At 40.6% G+C, this 20,837-nt stretch overlaps 1 non-coding gene across 1 annotated transcript; it reads left to right on the top strand.

The window, feature by feature from the left end:
- Positions 1 to 13,480: 13,480 nt before the first annotated feature.
- On the top strand, positions 13,481 to 13,587 carry LOC115069442. Its single transcript, XR_003848710.1, has one exon. It is a non-coding gene; the product is annotated as a U6 spliceosomal RNA (small nuclear RNA).
- Positions 13,588 to 20,837: the final 7,250 nt, after the last annotated feature.

A 20,837-nucleotide genomic window follows, 5' to 3' on the forward strand; every position in this document is an offset into this window, starting at 1 on the left:
GTAACTCCAGTTCCAGGGGATCCAGCAGCCTCTTCTGTCCTCAGCAACACAGGTTGCACATATCTACATGTAGACAATATACACATACACATAAAATAAAAATAACAACAACAAAAGATACACGAGGGAACAGCTATGCAGAGAAAAAGGGAACATAAGATTGAGGGAATGTGGAAATGAAATCAAATCCAGAGAACAAATTTACTTTTGAAAAGAATCCCTTCTCTGAACTGGGAAAGAACATGTGGTCTTGACAACACAAATCCCTTAGGTTTGAGGGAGGGTCTACCTCTAGCTCTGGACAGTGGGTCTGGTTGACTTCTGCTGGAGGTGGAGGTTTGGGAGGGTGCTGCCGCTACACCTCTTGGGAAGTGAGGATGCAGAGGGAGCACACAGTTGGCTTCCAGGTCAGAGCCTACAGCGGGCTTTGTAGGAGTGTGAGTGCTCCCTGTCCCTTTCTTTTGATGTCTGTGTTTCTGAGGAGCACAGTACTCTCATTTGTTCTGTGCTTGATGGTTACTGGGTCTAGTGTAAATCTCAGCCAAGGCTCTGTCTAGGGATATAATTTCCCATTTTAACAATGCGGAAAAAAACCAACATCATGAAATCTCACCAGAACTCATCTTTGCAATGTTGTCAATGGAATTGTGAAGCATTTAGGGTTCTTTGCTCCCTTGAAGAATGTGTTCTCTGCTTTGCTTTACAGAAGTCATTTCCTTCCTGGAACATTTAAAAAACCACTGCACACAGCGTTCTGGGAACTGTAGGAGGATTAAGAATGACCTTTAGCTGGGGAACAAGGCAGCACAACTCCAGGAGATTCTGACCTATTTTCTTTTCATGTATCATGTTGCATCTCTATGGAAAACACTGGCAAAGTCCCAAGCCAGCCTTAGGCAGACCCTCAAAATTCTCAGCAAGCTGTCCTTCAATGAGTAGAAAACTTGTCTAATTATATAAACTCCAGGGTACAACCCAGCTAAAATTGGCTAAAGGTGTTACCTATTCAAAGCCAGGCTAGGATTTCTTTTTGAAGGAGGGGACATAAACTGATACACTAGCATCATGGTAATACCATTTTCTTAGACTGGTTAGTTCTTGATAGCTTGAAGAGTACTTTCATAATAGGGTCTCATTTGACTTTTCAGAAAGAAGACTTACAGAGAATATGAAACTTAAGAGTTACATGATTATATAACATAATTAAGACAGAAGAACACTCTTTTTCAAGAATCCTGGTGTGTATTAAATAGTTAATAAAATGCACATGATAGTTAAGGGATGGATCGTGTTACACAAACAGGAAAGAAAATGAATATTTATAAAATACCTACTGTGAACTGGCACAAAAACAGACATGTAGACCAATGGAATAGAGGATTCAGAAATAACCCCACCAAGTTACAGCAACCCAATCTTTGACAAAGGTGTCCAAAACTGGACTGGAAAAAAGATAAGTTCTTGTACAAATGATACTGGAAAACTAGATATCCACATATATAGGAAGGAAACGAGGTCTGTATTTCTCACCCTGAACAAAAATAAATTCAAAATGGATCAAAGTCCTTAATGTAAGACTTGAAACTCCAAAACTGCTAAAAGGAAAAACATGGGTAAACTACTTCAAGATATAGGCACAGGTCAGGACTTTCTGAAAAGACTTCAATTTCATGGGAAATAATCCCATGAACTGACAAGTGAAATTAGGCTATTAGCAGAATGAGGAGAACTTACAGAATGGGAGAAAATCTTTGCCAGCTATACCTCTGACAACAGGACTCCAAAAATTAGGCACTAAAACACAAAACCATCCAATCAACAAACAGACTGATGAATGGGATAGTTCCCTGAAGAAGAAATACAAATGGCCAATAAATATTTGAAGTGTTTACTATCCTTAGCCATCAGAGAAATGCAAATGAAAACTGTTTTGAAGTTCTAGCTCATCCTAGTCAGAATGGCTATCACCAAGAAAACAAATACCTACAAGGACATGGGCAAAGAACATTTACACATTGCTGGTGGGAATGTAAACTGGTGCAGCCATTTTGGAAATTAGCATAGAGGCCCCTCAAAAAGAAAATTTAAAATAGAACTATTGATGAGCTAGCTATACAATTCTTGGGTATATGCCCAAAGGATTCTAAAGCAATAATACCATGGAGATCCTTGCATATCCATTTTTATTGCTGCACTATTCACAGTAGCTAAGATATAGAAGCAGCCTAGAAGGCTATCAACAGACGAATGGATAAAAAAGGATGTATATATACAATGGAGTTTTATTTAGCTGCAAAGAATGAAATGATGACATTTGCAGGAAAATGGATGGAACTGGAGATGATTATGTTAAGTGAAATAAGTCAGACTCAGGAAGATAAACTTCTTATGTTTTCTCTTATATACAGAACCTAAATCTCAATGTCTATGTACATACCTATATATCTATATATCTAAATATATGTAGGACATGAAAGTAGAAAGGGGACTATGAGAAGGAAGCGGGGAGAAGGGAGGGGTAAGGAGAAAGGGCAGCAGAATCCATGTGACAGGGAAGCAGAAGTGGGCACTGTTTATAGGAGGAAGGAGACTGCAAGGAGGAATTAGAGGTACCAGGGAGGGCAGTGGGGTTGGTACATAAGAAGAAATCATAATGATATATGAATGAAAATGTCACAAAGAAACTAATTTCTTTGTAGGCTAATCAAAAATTAATAATAGTAGTTAAAAAGTCCATCCACTATGAGCCGGGCATCGTGTAAGGATTTGGACATGCACTACTACTCTTGATCTTTAAATCAGGTTGGTTGTAATATGTGTTTTATATCCTATTCAGAACTGAGTGGTTTTGCCGAGGGCACGTGGTAACTGTATGATATGAGATGTGAATCCAGTGTTTTTGTAACTCTAAAGCCCATCATCTTGTCATTATAGCACCTTACATTAGAGTCCATAAGATGAATAAATAGCACCATGATTTCTTCCTTTTGACTTTTGCCATCTATTCAGCTGAGTAAGATCATCATCCTTTTGTCTTCTCTCCATAGATCCTTTCATTATCACCACCATCACCATGATCGTCGCCATCATCATTATCATCATCATCACTGTCATAATAGTATTTATCATTCATTGACCCATTTAATTCATCTTTTTATGGTTACTTATAAGTTTCTCTTCTTATGCTATACCATATGTTTCTTGAAAGTAGGTCTTAAGTCTTACTCATTTTTATATCTTTAGAAGCATCTTGTACAGTGTTCTGCATCTATTATATCCTCAGTAAGTGTTTTGGAGTGAAATAAATGAAGAGAAATTCTTATAATTCAGAGAATTCATAAACTAGAGAACTCAGAAAAAATATTATTCTAGCTAAAGGTGAAGGTATAAAGTATATTTCCTTTACTTCCACAAAACCTGCCAAAAGGATCCCTCCCTCCCTCCCTCCCTCCTGCCTTCCTTCCTCCTTTTTTTGAGACAGTGTTTCATGTAGTTCAGGCTGGCTTCAAACTTGCTATGTAGTTAGTGATGCTCTTGAACTTCTGATCCCTCTGCTTTTTTCGTCCGGAGTGCTGGGATTACAGGTGTGTCCCATATCTGGTTTATGTGGTGCTAATGTAAAGGATAGACCAAGTTTTCATGAATGCTAGGTAGGCTCTACTATCCAAGCTACATCTTCAGCACCCCAAATTAAATTTTAAGTATGAAATTTTAATACAAAATTCTGATACAACTAAACTAGGAAATAGCTAAAATCTCAAATCACAAAATCTGTCCTATATGGTGCATCTGCATCAAGGCTAGGGAGGGTATTGAGACGTAAGACCTACCTTTTAGATCCTCATTAGGATGCTGAAACCTGTGAAGGTGTGGTAAGGGTCCTGGTGATGCTTCTCTTTCAAACAAGGACCCAGGATGTGGATGGGACACAAGAGAAATGCAGTATCCCCTTTGTTTCATTTTACTTTGTAGAGAAGAAAGGATGGTTAGACAGATGGCAGGAAGTTATTGGGCAAGATAGGTTATTTTCTCTGAATATAGAAATCCTATTTAGGAGGTTTAGACAGGGACTATAAAAAGCAGCAATGGGGGGACATTTCTCACTGTCTGAGCAGATTCAAACTCCAAATAAACTTAAAGAAAAACACAAAATATCAGTGAGCTGGTGTCTCCACCATGATCCTTACTGACTGAAAGCCTGTCTGGACAGCCCACTTCTCTGCATGATTCAAACAGCTAAACTGAACAGCCAGACCCAAGGCAGACTGCAACTGCCCTGCTCACTCCTCACTGTCTCCATAATGTATAAACAACAAACCAAGAAAGAACACCATTTCTTTCAGAGCAGAAGCAGCATTTCACGTGTACTTATACGTATCAATAACGCCAACAACAAATGAAGACAAAAACCAAAAACACTGAAGGAAAGAAACCCTACAGTTAAAAAGAAGAAACTCTTAAAACAGATTGCTCCCTCAAATCAGAGTTTCTGATGCATACATGTCTACATTTTCAAAGAAACTTAAAAAGATGTAACACAAGTACTCAGTCACTGGGCTATAGCCCCAGCTCTTTTTTTCACACCTCAAGGTAATTAATTACTTAGGAATTTGTCTTTTACTGGACTGAGAACTCCGCAGCCACAGGGCATAACTATGTATTTCTCCAGTGACTATAGACCTTATTTTTACTTGGCAGACAGTAAAAATAAAAAAAAAAACTAAATGAATATTCTAGAGCATTTGAGTTTGTACTTTATGCTTTATTTCCTTTTTGAGTGCCTTTCCTCTTATGTCGGTATAAGTGCCCTTTAAATTGTTAATGGGCTAAATAAAATTAAATGAGGCATATATATAATGTATAAAGATAAACTCTGTGAAATGATTTTTAAAATGAGGTGAAGTAAAAATAGAGAAAAGAAGATAAAGTAAGCTAAAAGAATGATGAAAGAAATCGAAGATAATGAAATTGTCATAGCAATGAAAATCACATTAGAACAGGAATTGTTGAAAATATGCTCAGTGATGGATGGAGGTCAGACTACGGAGAATATAATAGCATTTAAGTAGTGTGTATGTGGCTAGGGGTGGGACTGTTAAGTAAATGAAATTAAGTCAAAAGAAGACCATAGTTATTAAATACAGCCACCGGCCAACCTGGTATGACAACAGTATCTTTAAAACAAAGAACAGTACAAATGGGAAAAATGCTCCAAATAAAATTAAAATCCCATGGAAGTCAAGTATGATACAACTGTGTAGATAAAAGAGATTCCAGGTGATAAAATACCCAACTTCAGAATGATCCATAGGGAGACACAGTAGCACATGGGAAGTTTCTGAACTATAGAGATAACCTAAGGGTTTTGTGAATATCTGGGTAGAAAAAGCAAGTTTCATATAAGGGGGGGAAAGAAAAGGCTGAGCTCAGAATTTTCAACAGAAATATTCATTCAGTAAAGGGGGAGGGGATGGGCACTAAAATCCACTTCACTGCCATGACTCAAAGAATCGAGAAAGGAAGGCCAATGTCAGGGACAAAGGGAAAGCCCGGAGCCCATTTAAGCACAGGGCAATGCAGATGCAGGCAGAATCTTGGTTAAAGAGCTAAATGCAGCTACTGTGAATCCTAGATGTATAAACACCACGTAACATAAACATTCAGTGCAACATAACATAAAAATCCAAAATGTGAGGAGGAAAATCAAATTAGCTTGTGTGTTTTCACCCTGTTTCACTACATGGAGGCACAGCTGCCACTGAAAGTTGTTGGATTCAAGAAACACAATTTCTCATGTCTCGAAATGAGCAGTGTACAATATTTCAAAATTTTCTCTTTTAATTTTCAAATGATTTCTGAACATTTTTAGAGTCTTTGCCACTTACAGATTTTTAAGGTTTTCAGAGATTTTATGTAATAAACTAAGGTAGAGTCTGTAAGAAGGGGTTAGTGATGAAAAATGTTCAAGCATTTAGGTATATGAGAATTTCTCTGGATATCATTGGTGATAGGAATAATCTGAATCTCAGAAGTGATGATAATATTAAAATATGCATAAATAATGGAATGCCATACAGCTGTGAACAAGGTCATGAGGGACCATCACAGAAGAATGCTCAGGCAATGTTGTTACATAAAATTGCAAGTTTGAGATCCTATTTGGGCAAAAGAAAAAACTGAGCATGGTATGCACTCTTAGTGGTTACCTCTGAAACCTGGGACTGCTAAGTTGGAACTTGTTACTTTACTATATTCACTGTGCACACTGCTTTGGATTTTTGCAAAGCACATTTCTAACATCAGATTAAGAAGAAGGCAAAGGGCAAGTTTGTGTTTTATTCTAGATCACCATTTCAGTCATGGACTGGGAGAAGACAAATCAAATTGCCCTGCTTGTAAGTGCTCCTTCAGATTTTATTCCCTGTTCCCATCCTGGCAGTGCTGCTTGGAGACACTCAGGACATGTCACCCAAACCTGACCCTCATGCCCTGGCCAGCTTCTTCTGGCTGGCCTGCTGTGGTCTGACCTGATGGATCTCCAGCCCAGTCATTTGGTTTCTAGCATAAACTTTACCTCAGCACTTGGGCTTGATATCTGGCAGTCGATTTCTGCTGGGTGCTGGCTTTCAGATTACAGACCTCTTGAAGGCAGCAATCCTGCTTTATATAGCGTTAATGTTACTGTGGGGCAAATGTGTCATGTTTTAACGGATGAATGATTCTTTCCATTACGGCAAGGGTCCTGGAAGTAAGCCATCATCACACTCTTCAAGGTTCATTACTCATGTGTCTTGTTTTCTCCAGCTCTCAGCCTGGGGCAGGCTAGCAGAACCAAGACACTGGCAAGGCACATCATGATTGCTGTATCTCATTTAGTTTTGTACAGGGCATTCAGTCTACAGTTTCAGACTTTCTTGGGTGGAGTTAAGACTCATGGTTGATAAACAGAAAACTCTTGAGAAATAAGAGCTTAATTTTATTAAAAAAACAAAACAAAAACCAAAACCACATGGGTTTAGGGCTGTTGTCCTAGTCCTAAAGGAAATATGGCTGAAGGGATGCTGTGGACCCAGAAGAGAAATGTTCTGAATGTTATTTGACCTTAGAGTCTGTACTTCTCAAACCAGGTTATAAAAGATGAGCTTATCATTTTGGGCATCTTCTTTCTTCCTCCCTCCCTCCCTCTCTCCCTCGTTCCTTCCCCTCCCTCGTTCCTTCCTTCCTTCCTTCCTTCCTTCCTTCCTTCCTTCCTTCCTTCCTTCCTTCCTTCTTTCTTTCTTTTCTTAGAAAAAGAAACCCAAAGATTATAAAAACTCCTGGTGCTTTTTTTAATTTTAAAAATTATACAAAACTCTATATTTTTAATCCTCTAAAAGGGATTAGAAATAGCTAACAATGAATGCTACCAAGTCATAAAATTACTAAAACAAAGATGAAAAGATACCACTGACTACAGTTGTGGCATAATAAGAATATGTCAGAAAAGCAAAATCGAAGTGATCAGTTTCAATCAAGCACCTAGCATTTTTGTTTCCCAGGCTGAGAACCAAACAAGTGGAGGTAGACCCCAAAGTTCTCATAACTTAAGGAAATACAGAGTCCACTGTGGTAGGTTTCCTCCTCCACTTCCCTGCCAGCTTAAAACTCTAAGAAAAAAAGTATAGCAGGTAAAAGAGTTGCTGAGCGTGAGTGTACTAAACACACCAGGGATGGCCTCTGGCCTTTTTTCACAGAGACCATAGTCTGGTAAGGGATGGCTTGAGGCAGGTACTATAGCATAGGTACACAGTATCCCAGTGAGCTGACTTGCTGCTTGAATAATGTTTAATAGAAACTCTAAGGCAGCATTTGACAAATGTTGATTGGAATGTTGATTCTAAGAGATTATAAAATGTGCACACATAGTCTCTGCTCCCTGTGGGAGGCTCTATCAGCATATTAAAGGTTGTGAGAAGGCCTTCATGAAAATAAAAGTGCTCTATCTAGCATTTTTCCAAATTTCTTGGGCTTTTAAACAACTCTTTTTTGGGTCATGCGTAACAAAACATTTACTGACATTCATCTGGGAGATGTCAAAGTCTTAGCCAGGAAGATGGTCTTCCCTTTTCATCACTCGTCTTCAGCACTGGTGAACTTTCATGAACTGCTCTGTGTGTAGGGCTCACTCCCAGGGACTCTGGCTCTCTTGGTCTGGGTGGAGGCCTGGGTAATGATCTGGTTTAAAAACTCCAAGGTGATTCTCCTGAACAGAGAAGGTTAAGGACACACATTTGGCCTTAAATCAGTAGCACCTTGAGGGAGTGTGCATTCACTACTGGTCCCACCCTGTGTGCAGGTTTCAGATTTGGTAAAGCTGAGCTGGGGCCTGAGAATTTTATATTTCTAATGTTTTCAGGTGCTTCTACTGTTGGTCAGAGGCCACACCTGAGGATTCCTGCTTTGAGAAACAGTGGGTTAGAGTGGTGCCAAGCTTTTGAGCCACAGGGTTGGTTATGCTGTAGCAGAATTCCCAGGGCAAAGGTGCAGTCGCACAGATTCCCCTTGCTTTGGGCTGAAGGGACATCTAGATGCAGCAACATCAGAAATGCCAACAGCAGTGACCACACTTCGTGCCAACAAGTGGAAAGTCGCTTTGGCCATGGTGGATGGCATCGCACTTCCAGGCAGGGCACGGCACAGGGAGACGGTTGGACTAGGGGATGGGAGCCTGGGAGGGCCATTAAGTGATCTGTGGAATGGTCTCAAGGGCAGTGCATGCAGAAAGAGATGCATTTTCATAAGAAACTCAGGTGTTTAGCCACTGGGAGGAGACAGGGCGATGATGACCACCTGTCTCAGAGCATAGGTTGGGTGGCAGAAATCTCACCTTCTGCCAAAGAAGCTTTATGTCAGTTCTCATTGGGAATAACTGAACTTCATGGAGGGAAAATGTGTGTGGCCTGTGAGGAGACCTTACTGGTTTTGCTCAGAGGACAAACTCATATAGCAGGCTGACAGAAACTGGGGTGCAGACACTAGACATGCATTATTGTCTGACACCCAGAATGACTCTTCTGGGCCGTTTCTTCTTGGTGGGCCATTCCATCCCATACTAAGGGTGGCTTAGAGCAAGGCTAAGTGGAGAACTCTCTGAGGGGCATTCTAGACCATCAAGAGGTAAAGAAATACTAATGTTGCACATTCTCACTTCTTTAGCTTCTCCGACCCTTTGGTGTTTTCTTTCCAGTTCTATTGTTTCAGTTTCCTGCCTGCCCACTGATACCCTAAAGAGTCACACCACACAGATGCTCTGCCTTACTGTTGGCAGCAAGGAGAGCTGGTGACAGTGCTGATAGTACACATGCTATTGTTCTTTCTCTCAAATGTGGCCTAGACTCCTTGCTACTTAACTCCAGAAGCAGCCACCCAGGGAGGGAACCAGCAGAGCTTAGCTCTCCCATGTGCTCATTATGCAGTAGGCTCTCACCTCTTGGAAGACAGATGTCTTGACTATTTCTGGGAAAGACAGTCCACCGTCCTTCCGCAGCGCAAACTTTTCTATGTGAAATCTCTTAGGCCAGTTTGAGGTTCGCTGGCCCATTCAAATAATATCTGTCCATTCTGGAAACTTTCCTCTGCAGGGATTAGCAACATGATAAGGCCACCAGATTAGAACCTCAAGTACCAATATGCCTCTGATAAGGCAATAAACTGAAAAGGCAGGAGAGGAGCCTCTGGTTTCACCTCCCCAGAAATGCTTAATAATGGCAAAGCAGCAACTGAGGGAACAAGTTCAACAACAAAAGAGAAAGACCCTAAGTGGCTTTTCCTAATGAGAAGCTATTTGGATAAACATACATTGAGTGAGTGCTAAAGGGCTTCCTAGGGGTCTTTCTGGGCTGCTCTCTCCTTCTGGTCCTGTCTTCTCATGTAACCATTAGCTTCATGCTGCTTCTGCAGGGAGGCCTCATTGGTTCCTCATTACTGTTCCCCGTTAATTACTCATTCTCACAGCTAAACTTACTGTGTAACATTTGCTACAACTGGAATCATTTTGCATAATTCACATTTGTCTTGTGCAGTGGTGTTTTCTTGTTCCCAAGTACAAAGCTGAGGTACACATAAATATTTGTTGGACACAAAATGATACGGCTGAGGAACTAAAAAATTATGCAACAAGGGTTGTCACAGGACTTTCTGACAGCTTTGGCTGATGGCCCAAAGCAGTTACTATCTACCTCCATCTACTTCTGTCTACCTCTGTCTACTTCTGTCTACCTCCGCAGTAGAAAGTCACACCTTGAGCCACATTGGCAGGAGTTTTTAGAGGGGCTGGGAGAAAACTCTAGAACTGGCCATCTTAGCTTCTGGTTCCTTTCATAAGGGATAGAAGCTGAAAAGTCAGCTGATATTAAAGACATTATACACATTTTTCTACAGTGAGCTGATGGTGTGTTCTTCTTACCACTGTTTAATGGAGAAGCTTCGTGATGACCTCTTAGAAAAATAGATTCTGTGACTCCTCAGAAGAATGGGGGAGGGACTCAGAGGCCTGTGTGTGATTCATGCTTGAAAATAAGTCTATAGCAGAGTAAGGATGCATTCAGAAAGTGGCAGCACCCTCAGTGAGGGCCCCCCGTGCTTATCTGTTTCTTGGTGGGAGTGAGAGTAGGAACCAAGACATTGTTTCTTAGTTTATATGATGGCCTGGCCATTTAAAAAGGGATCCTAGATATCTGGTTTCTGCCTGAAAAAGCCAAGGGTATGCTATGAGATGCAGGTGCTGGAGGTGGGATGGGGAAGCTGTAAAGGCTGGCCAAAGGAGAGGCTCTGCCAGTGGCTAGAGGCCACAAAAGGGTCTGAGATGCTCAGGAAGGACCTGACAGTGTCTGGAGAAAACCAAGGCCAACTTCAGAGGTCTATCCCAAGAGCATTCCTGTCCCTTAGCTCTCTCCTGCCAGTGTCCTCCAGCCCTGATGGAAGCTGAATGGCAGGAGGAGGGAGGAGGGAGGAGGGCAGGAAGCACTCAACAACCAGCCTAAAGCAAGCTGAAGCTGGAAGAGGGGTGGAGCGCTCACTTTAAATACAGAGCTTTGGCTATTACACAAGACTAGGTTTACAAATTATTGAAATGAGACCCAGATTAAAAAAGACTATGAGTCTTATCTAAGTGCAGCGTTCCAGAGAAATTATGGGACTTGCCATAACTTCATCTCTGAAGGCAGCTTGCAGGGGGACACATGACAACAGTGTGGCTTGAAGATTGCCCTACTCAGACACTCTAGTCCAATACAATAATCTCCATTTGATCCATACAAAATCATGATATGCAATCATTGTCCTAATTTATCAGAGTTGATGGAGGAAGATCCAGGGCTTAGGCAAACTTCCCTGGGTCACATGTTGATAATCCTAGAATTAGGATTCAGAGCCAGGGCACGGGACTCTACAAAGCAGTTCAATAATTTCCCAAGCTTTTCACATGTTGCTTTGAGGTCTCTGTTTCTGAACTGGCCTTCTCACCATGTGTAAGCCAGGTTATCTTTAATCAAAGACAAAGAAATGATGTTAAGGATATACAGGTTAACAGGAGGAAGAACAGGGCAGTTTGTTCAGCTGACAAGCAAGAGAAGGGAGGCGCAGGTGGGGTGGCGATAATTGCTACCGCAACATATTCTTGTTAACAGGGGCAGAGAGAGGGGAAGGGTGAGGTGGCTGCCACAGTCCCCAGTGTCCCCTTATAGCTGTAGAGTTCTATAGCTCAGGTGGCTAGGAGACCCCTGGAGACCCTCTCTGCCCTCCTTAGGCGAGTCTAATTTGAATAAACTCTGTCCTTGAGAGGAGGGAAAGTCTACAGGTACAAGGAATCATTTTCACAGCAGTCTTTTCCCCCAAAAATCTTATTTGCAATAAACCTTCTGAATCGCCCTCTAGTAACAGGTGGTAAGAAGCACTAGGCTTACCAACAAAAAGTTCTTTTAAGAAAACTTTCTTTTTTGTCAAAGTTGAGCTTTATTTTTAATTCCACTGACCATTAATACAATAGGAATTAGACATGGCTAGTCACTGAATACATTTGTAGCATCAACCTACTTAGAAAAAGTGATTTTTTTTTGTTGTTGTTGAGACCCTGTCTGGCCTGGATCTGCCTGCCTCCGCCTCCAGAGTGCTGGGATTAAAGAATGTGTCACCATGTCAGGCTTGAAAAGTGATTTTTTAAAAAAATAAAAATTATTTTACATGTATGTGTTCTGTACCTGAATTTATGTGCCTCCACATGTGTGCAGGTGCCCATGGAGGCCAGAAGAGGGCGTTGGATCCCCTCATACTGGAGATACAGGTGGTTGTAAGCTGCCTGACATGGGTGCTGGGAACTGAATGTGGGTCTTCTGCAAGAATAGTAATTGAGCCATCTCTCCAGCCTGCCCCCAAAATGATTTAAAAAATTGTTTGTTTTCCAGATAGCTGGACAGTTACTCACATGAACTCACAGTAATGGTGACAGTACACACAAGACCCAAGTAGGCTCAAGGCAGACAGAATCCCAGCACAAAAGTGGGGAGGCGGGTAGGAGCCCCAGTCCTAGCTGAGGAACTATTAGTAACCAGTGGTTTTTTGGAGAGTGAGAGTCAGTTCTTTAAGGATAGATTGACCACATTCTGTTGGATGAACCCACACTGGAGAGCATCTGGGGACATAGGTTTGACTCAATAGGCCTTAATATATATAAAAAACAAGAGTACATGAAATTGGGCATGGAGTTTTTGAGGGAAGGGTGTGTGCTGGATAGCTTTAGTGTCAACTTGACACACCTGGGTTGAGGGAGCCTCAATCAGGGAATTGCCTCTATTGGACTGGCCTGTGGCCATGTCTGAAGGGCATCTTCTTGATGAGTGATGTGGGAGGGCCCAGCCCACTGTGGGTAGTGCCACCCCTGGGCAGGTGGCCCTGTGTTGCATAAGAAAGCAGGCTGAGCAGGGGCCAAGGGAGCAAGCCAGTAAGCAGAGTTCCTCTATGGCCTGTGCTCCAACTCCCCGCCTCTAGGTTCCTGTCCTGAGTTCCTGCCTTGGGCTCCCTGATGACTGTGACCTGGGAGATGTAAGCTGAATAAACCCTTTCCTTCCCAAGTTGGTACTGGTCAGAGTGTTTTGTCACAGCAATGAAGAACAAACTAAGACAGGGTGAAAATAGGGAGGGTGTCTAAATATAATCAAAACATTGTATGAAATTCTTAAAAAAAATCAATAAAAAGAAAAAATTTATTTTTAAACCTGAAAATTCTGTTTAAATGTATATCAAATTCTATTATAGTGTTATTTAATATGTAAATTGTATTGCTATACATAAAGTATGTTTTTACATTAAAAAATAAAACTATCTTTTATAAAGATATTGGAAAATACAGACTATTCACAGTTAATCTCAAAGTTTGAATAAGTATCTCATCGTTGAAGGCCATGGTACTAAGAGCAGTTAATGTGGTACTTGAAAATTGGAAATAGTGCTTGCTTTGGCAGCACATATACTAAAATTGGAATGATACACAGAAGATTAGCATGGCCCCTGCACAAGGATGATATGCAAATTTGTGAAGCATTCCATATTTTTCATGGAACACAGTGGAATGGGGTAGAGAGAATACTAATACATCCCTCAACTCTCACCAGTGAAGCTTCCTCATTTTAGAGAACAAGAGACTGCAGAGTACATGTTCCTGGACAGGACTGCTATATTAAACCTCACCCACCCATGGTTCAGGGACCATTGCAGAAGAGAGGGTGGAAAAATTGTAAGAGCCAGGGTCAGTGCATGAATATAGGGAAACAGAAGCTTTCAGGCTACTGTGAACTTGCTACAATGGTGACACCATGCAAAAGACCCATGCTGACTCAGACAAAAACTCACCATAGAATAAGAGAAATGGGAAGTAGGCTCCAACCCTAATTGAGGAACTATTGGCAACTGATGACTGCTGAGTGAGGGAGAGTAGATCTTCAAGGGAGTGACTCTAGGTAGGCTGACTAGACTCCAGTGGATGAACTTGCACTGAGGGACGACTGGGTACAAATGCTTGACTGGATAGGTCTTAACATATATGACAGAATGCATGAAATCCAGTGGGGGATATGGAGGGCTCAGATGGGGGTCTAAATTTGATTAAGATCTATTATATGAAATGCACAGAAATTCAATAAAAATGTTTTTAAAACTTAGAAATAGAGTCTTGAAAATATTCTGGCTTCTGTCTGTCTACCACAGGAGCTCAGTCACTATTATGCAAAAATATAAATTAATCCAATAGTGTTATTCAGGACTGGCTGCTTGTTTTTGTCAGGTATATTGCTGCACACAATTTCTACATTCTAATAAAAGATGGAAAGGAATAATTTTGAAATATGCAGTAGAAAAATGTAGAAAATTTAATAGGTGTCAGGTATGTCACCTGACAGATGGGAAACTGAGGACAGAAGACTATAACCTTGACCATCTGCAGCTTGAGAGTGGCAGAGCCAGGACTCTAAGGCAGGCTTCTTGGCTTAACTTTATGCTCTGAACCACTCTAGCTACTGCCTGTGCTTGTTTGGGACTTGTCCTCAGCCCTACCTGCTTCTAGTATGTAAGCTCTTGGGGCCTCATCTTGCTCTTCCATGTGTTGTCAGTAAGCTTCATCAGTTATAAAATGAAGGCAGGTTTTAAAGAATGATATTAATGGGCTCTATTAGCTTTAGTCTTATTAGCAAAGTTTTGTGATTATCCTGAGTGTCTACCACTTGGAAGGTTGCACAAGTGCTAGACACAAAATCAATATGAATAAAAGCATGTGTTTGAATTTAAAGAAACATCTCTAGAGATGCTGTAATTAAGATGGAAAATTAATGCACCAATTTTAGACTGTTATTCTCTGTCATGTCTTTGAGAAGTGAGAGAAAGCTACTGAAAAAAAAAAAATCAGACTGGCTAGATGGCTCAGCAAGTGAAGGTGCCTTGTAGCCAAGCCTGATGACCTAAGTTTGATGCCTGGGACCCAAATCAATGTAAAAAACAGTTTTTGTTTGGTCTTTTTTGAGACTGCCTACATTGTGACTTTGAGAAGATAAAGCAGCAAGGCACAGACACCCGAACGACACAGTAGACTCTTGCTGAAATCCAAACTCTTTTGCATTAATTTAAAATATGACATATGAAGATTCTGCCCCATTCTTTTTTTTTCCAATAAATTATTGAGCACCTTTTATGTGCCAGACACTAAGCAAGGGGCTGAGGACACTGTAGTGAACAAGATAGTCTCTATTGTGTTGGAATCTTATAATGCTACTATCTAATTATTATTGTGACAAGCACCACAAAGTGGCAGCACGAAATGTAAAAGAGCATTTAGTGGAGAGATTTGAGTTAGTGTGGGAGGTTAGGGAATGCTGAAGCAGAGAGCTTAAGGCTGAGGAGGATTTAGCTGAGTGAGGAAGTGGAAGAAGCTACAGTTGGTGCAGGGGTTACTTAGCACATAAGACCTTGGGGTGGGAGGAGCAAATGTATACTGGTGAATCTGAAGGCAGGCCATGTGAGCAGCAGGAAGGCAAGCTGGTGAGGCAGAGCAGGTGGACCACATAACACCAAAAGGGGTTGTGCAAACCTGATGGGAATTTGAGAAATAGGAAGAGCAGGCAGAAGCTGAAGCCACTGCCTTGCTGGTTAACACAAACACAACGGCTAATAATGTGGGCTCATCTTTAGGAAGTTCTCTCCTATATTTCATAGACCTAGACGGGGTGTTTATTGTCCATTTGCAAATTCCCATATTGTACTAACGATCTAACTGCAATAGGAAAAACCAGCTTGGCGGGTCAGTTGAATCAGGCAGGCAGAAGTTGAAAATGACACATCTCTGACTCCCAAGTTGAGAATTAGGCAATCACAAAATATCAGAGCCACCTGCTGCCACTGCCGTCCTCTCCGCCCAATCTCTGAAAGGCAGAACCAGAAGAGCAGGTATGTATGTCTAGCAGTCAATAAACCCCAAACACCCCACCTCGAAACCTCAAGCCTCTCTCTGCCTTAGCCCCCTTTGTAATCAGTCAAAATGGACTCACCACTGGAAAGCAATGCTTCAATGAATATTATTTGCATTGGGCAGATAACCTGTAGGTTAGGTAGCTATTTTCCATTAAATTCTCAAATGCTTTTAGGTAATGAAAATTCTTCCATAGCTCAATGAGGAGATACAGTTTCACTTTAGAGCCAAGGACAAAGAGAGAAGTTTGAAAACAAATATAATGTCAGATGTCTGATGGGAAGAGCTGCTGACACAGAATGACTTTTGGAGCCTCATTCATGTTTGAGGCTCCTTGTAAACCTAGCCAGAGTCGGTGCTGACACCAACAGTTCTAGACTTTTAATAACAGCACTCAACTAAAGCTTCCTTTATTGTCTTCAAAATTATTCCCTCAAAAAATTTTAGAAAACAGAGCTTAACTATTTAGTTTTTCAGATGTCCTTATACTTAATTTAAACTGGGCATCTGCTAAAGCTAGAGATCTGTTTCTGGGACAGCTTTTTACTATAAAAAAACAACAATATTACAAGACTGTGCCCTTCTCTTTCTAATTTGCACTGCCCCATTTTCAAACAGCCAATGTTTCAGACTGAACACAGTCAAAAGTAAAGGGGATGGGCAGAAAACAATCTGTTCTCAAAAACTACTTTGGTTTCCCTTCAAATTTATTCTATTGTTTCAGACAAATCAGCTCACCAAGAATAATCCACTAGGCATCACTCCAAACCCCCAATTCTACTTCTTTCAAATCAAAAGGGTTTAGTCGGCTCTGAGTGATATCACTAGAATTGTCACCTTCTGAAGATGCGTCTTGGCTGATGCGAACACAGGAGGACAATTTGGAGAAGTTAAGAACACAGATGGGTGTACATTTCCTAGCTGTGTGATGGGCAAGTTTCTTTTCTAAGCCTCAGTTTACCTAGGTATAAAATGGAGATAGAAGGTAAAGAGAAATGGGATGATACATGCAAAACTGAAACAAATAGGAACGTTCAACAAATGGTAATTAGAGCTATTGCTAGTCTTTTAATGTGGCCTCTGACCAGCATGTCCTAGCACTTACAAAACAGGCCAGGCCCTGGAGCAAATACCCTGTTCCCATTTCCTAAAGTCACTGACAAGTGATCTCTCTGTCCCAGGATACAATTTATATTAAGGGCATCCTTTGTCATGGGCTTTGTTTTTTCTAAAGACAAAGTCAAGATCCTTGAAAGGAGACAAAGGAAAAACAGGTACCAGAATTGGAAAGTTAGTATTTTTACTGAGTTGAAATTGGTGTAGAATGGGGGATACCACATAGTTAACAACTGAAAAGCCCCCTGTGACATTTTACCCTTGAGAGGCTTAACATAGTGTGGCAGAAACACTATATATATATATGTGTGTATGTGTATATATGCATATATATATATTATTCAAAAATAGTTTGAAATGAGCCTCACAGTCTTGTTCACTTTCAATTTCCAGGTTACAAAGAACACAGACAACATCTGTGGCCTTCATTAGTATCAGTTAAGAGCCTTTCTCAAAACCTTCCTCCCAAAGTGCTGGCTATGACTTTTTTCCCCCATCCAGTGCAAATAAGGTTCAGTAACACTTGGGAAAGTAATAAAATGTAAGAACTTCAGAAGCAGTAAAGGTGTATTCCAAGCATACTGACACCCATTCACATTGTCATTGAAAAGGCTGAGAGTTTCAGCCAAGTTTCAGAAGCAAAAAACACACTAATAGAGATGATAAGGCACCCAGGCAGTGTTGGAACTGACGGACTCCTTCTATTTAAACATCATTTCAACATCTTGCTTATAACATGCAAGTGTGCATTTGTCTTACATATTAAGGTGAATACTTCAAAAGAAAAGAAAATTCCTACAAGGGTTATAAGATCAATCAGAAAGGAAAGAAAAGTAATACTGGATTTTTATAATCAATGCATGTAGTAATGTTAAGAACTGATGACATAATTCTGTGATAGCGACTACTGAACATACCCCAACCCCCCCTGAGAAATGCACATACAGTGTCTCAATACTAATGCAGATGTATACCTGGGGGCTGTTTGGCAAGGAACACCATGCCAGACAGAAGAGACCTCCCTTTGAATGGTTGGTGAGAGTGGTCCAAGAGACTTCCAAAATAACAGAGACTATTGCCAAAGCTCTTAGTTATCTCCCAGAACTAGTAGATAAGATCCTACTGCTGACGACAGGACATACTTTGGATATAGGACTTGGAGCATCAGACCAGGAACTGACTTGGAAGCCTTCTACCTGAAGTTTAGCTCTCATAATGCTAGATGATGATATACCAAGTTGCTAAAGGAGAAAATCAATCAATGGTCCAAGCCAGCCCTAAAGCCCAATAACCATAACCACTGGAATAGCAAACTCCCTCTGTTGGTGCAGTAGTGGCACTGTTATCTGAGGAACAAGCATACCATATACCACTCATCAAAGAAGCTTCTTTTTACAACAAATGGAAGCTACTGCAGAATTCCACAACTGGTAAGACACAGAGAATATGTGTCTGAGATGTCCAGTCCTAGGTGACACATCTACAGTTGAACCTTTACACCTAAGGTTCATGGAACACAGCAAAATGAGGGGTAGAGAGAAAACTAATGCATCCCTCAACTCTCACCAGTGAAACTTCCTTATACAACAGAATGCGATGCACACAAAAGGCCACAGCTGGCCAAGTTTTAAGGAATAAGAGACTGCAGACTGTGTTCCTGGATAGGACTTCTATATTAAATCTCACCCACCCACGGCTCAGGGACCATTTTGGAAGAGGGGGTGGAAAGACTGTAAGAGCCAGGGCTGGTTCATGAACACAGGGAAGCAGAGGCTTTCAGGCCACTAGAAGCTTCCACATGTGAATTTGTGGCAATGGTGGCATCAAGCACAGGACTCATGTCAACTCAATCAGACAAGAGCCCAGAGTAGAGGGAGAGAAATGGGTGCAGGCTGACCCTAGACTGAGAACTATTGGAACCTGATTACTACTGGGTGAGGGAGAGTATGCCTTACTTATAATCACTGACTGGACTCCAGTGGATGAATTTTCACTGAAGGACATCTGGGTACAAATGTTTGACTGGACAGGACTTAACATGTATGGTGGAATACATGAGATCCGGTGGGGGATTAGGGGGGGCATGGATGGGGGAGGGAGTTTAAATTTAATTAAGAACGATTATATGAAATGTACAAAAGCTCAACTAAAAAAAAATTTGGACGCTAACCTTTATAACAGTGTGCCAAGGAAATAACCAGCAAGACAAGAGATTAACTCTCCACATTAAAAAAACACATACAGTTAATCTTTCACTTTGCTTTAACTTAGCTATTCATTCATTATAAAGTTTGTGGCCATTGGTAAAAATCTTCAAGAATTTATATTATTTTAGATGAAATGAGATGAAAAAAACAACAGCACAACTCATTTCACTTTGACAGTGCTGTTTCTACCTAACAAAAACAAAAAAACAATGGTATTCTTCCACTCGAGTAACTAATGCTAAGTAGCCACTCATTGGGCGAAGTAGTCATTTGCAAGAATCTAAAAATCTTGCAGTGGGAGATAAAAAAGAATTATAAATATTTTAATAGGCCCATGACCATCTTTAAAAGGGATGTAACCCTGGGTAACAATAAGTTCAGAAATTTATAGCTTTCAAATATGTAACAGATAAACATTTTGCAAGGATCTGTCCAATGTCTACAATAACATCTAAATTAAGGCTTTTACTGGTATGTGGTCAAGTCTATAGGTGTGCAATGCCAGACTGCAATGCTGGATTTCCATAAAGCATCTCCAGTTTCCATTGTTACCCAACTTGCACACCAGAAGATGTGCTGGTGTAGGTGGGTAGGAGTTCCAAGGGGTGACTAGTAACAAACTGAAAGTCTTGTTTATAAATAGGTTCTGAAACAAGAGCTGGTAGTGAAACAACTGAGGGGTCTCATAGGACGCAGAGGTAGTGATCTGCATCTGCTGACAGGCATGGGCCTAACCCAAGCCAACCTAAAACAAAAAAAAACACAAACCAAATAGTTAACCTAGAATTAATTCAACATTTCGAGATTAAGAGACTGAAAAGTTTAGAGCTACATCTAAATCAACTGAGCTTTCATATTTTTGCTTGCAAAAGCCACCTATAGGGAATTGAAAATGCAGATACCTGAGTCCTACCCAGAGATTCTAATTTGGATAATACCAGCAGTCCAAGAACCTTGCTTTGAGGAACATTGCTCATAGGAAATAGCAGCATACAATCTTTCATCAAAAGGCCAGCATGTCCATAAAATAACACCACTGATGCCCTGCCGTGGAAATACGAGGACCAAATTTAGCCCCAACTAAGCTTCTTTTTTTTTCATTTTGCTGAAAGTTGGAGATAAATTAACATGTAATGACTGTACTCATTCTGAGATAAAAGAAAGAGCACCAGGGACCACAAGGCTATAAGAAATGGAATTCCCTAAGCAGTCTATGTTACATAGAAATCAAATTTGTGCAGTAATGTCTTTGCTGTAATGTGAAAGGGTCTCTTTTTAATATTAATACACCCTGTGTATTTTTAATATATTATCTAATCTTTCCAGTTAATGTTTTAGAAAAATTCCAAAGAGGAAAGTTAATCAACATGTCATATTTTCTCCACACTACTATTTTCTGGTTTACAACGACACACAACAAAGTTATTCACTTTTTTTTTTGGATGCCGGAGACAAACATCTTTATTAAAGATACTACCAAAATTTTGGCAAACATTTCAAAACAGATTTGTAAACATAATGCTTCC

This window comes from Nannospalax galili, unplaced genomic scaffold (assembly GCF_000622305.1).
Source record: "Nannospalax galili isolate Female #2095 unplaced genomic scaffold, S.galili_v1.0 scaffold393, whole genome shotgun sequence".
In the NCBI taxonomy this organism is placed as follows: domain Eukaryota; kingdom Metazoa; phylum Chordata; class Mammalia; order Rodentia; family Spalacidae; genus Nannospalax; species Nannospalax galili.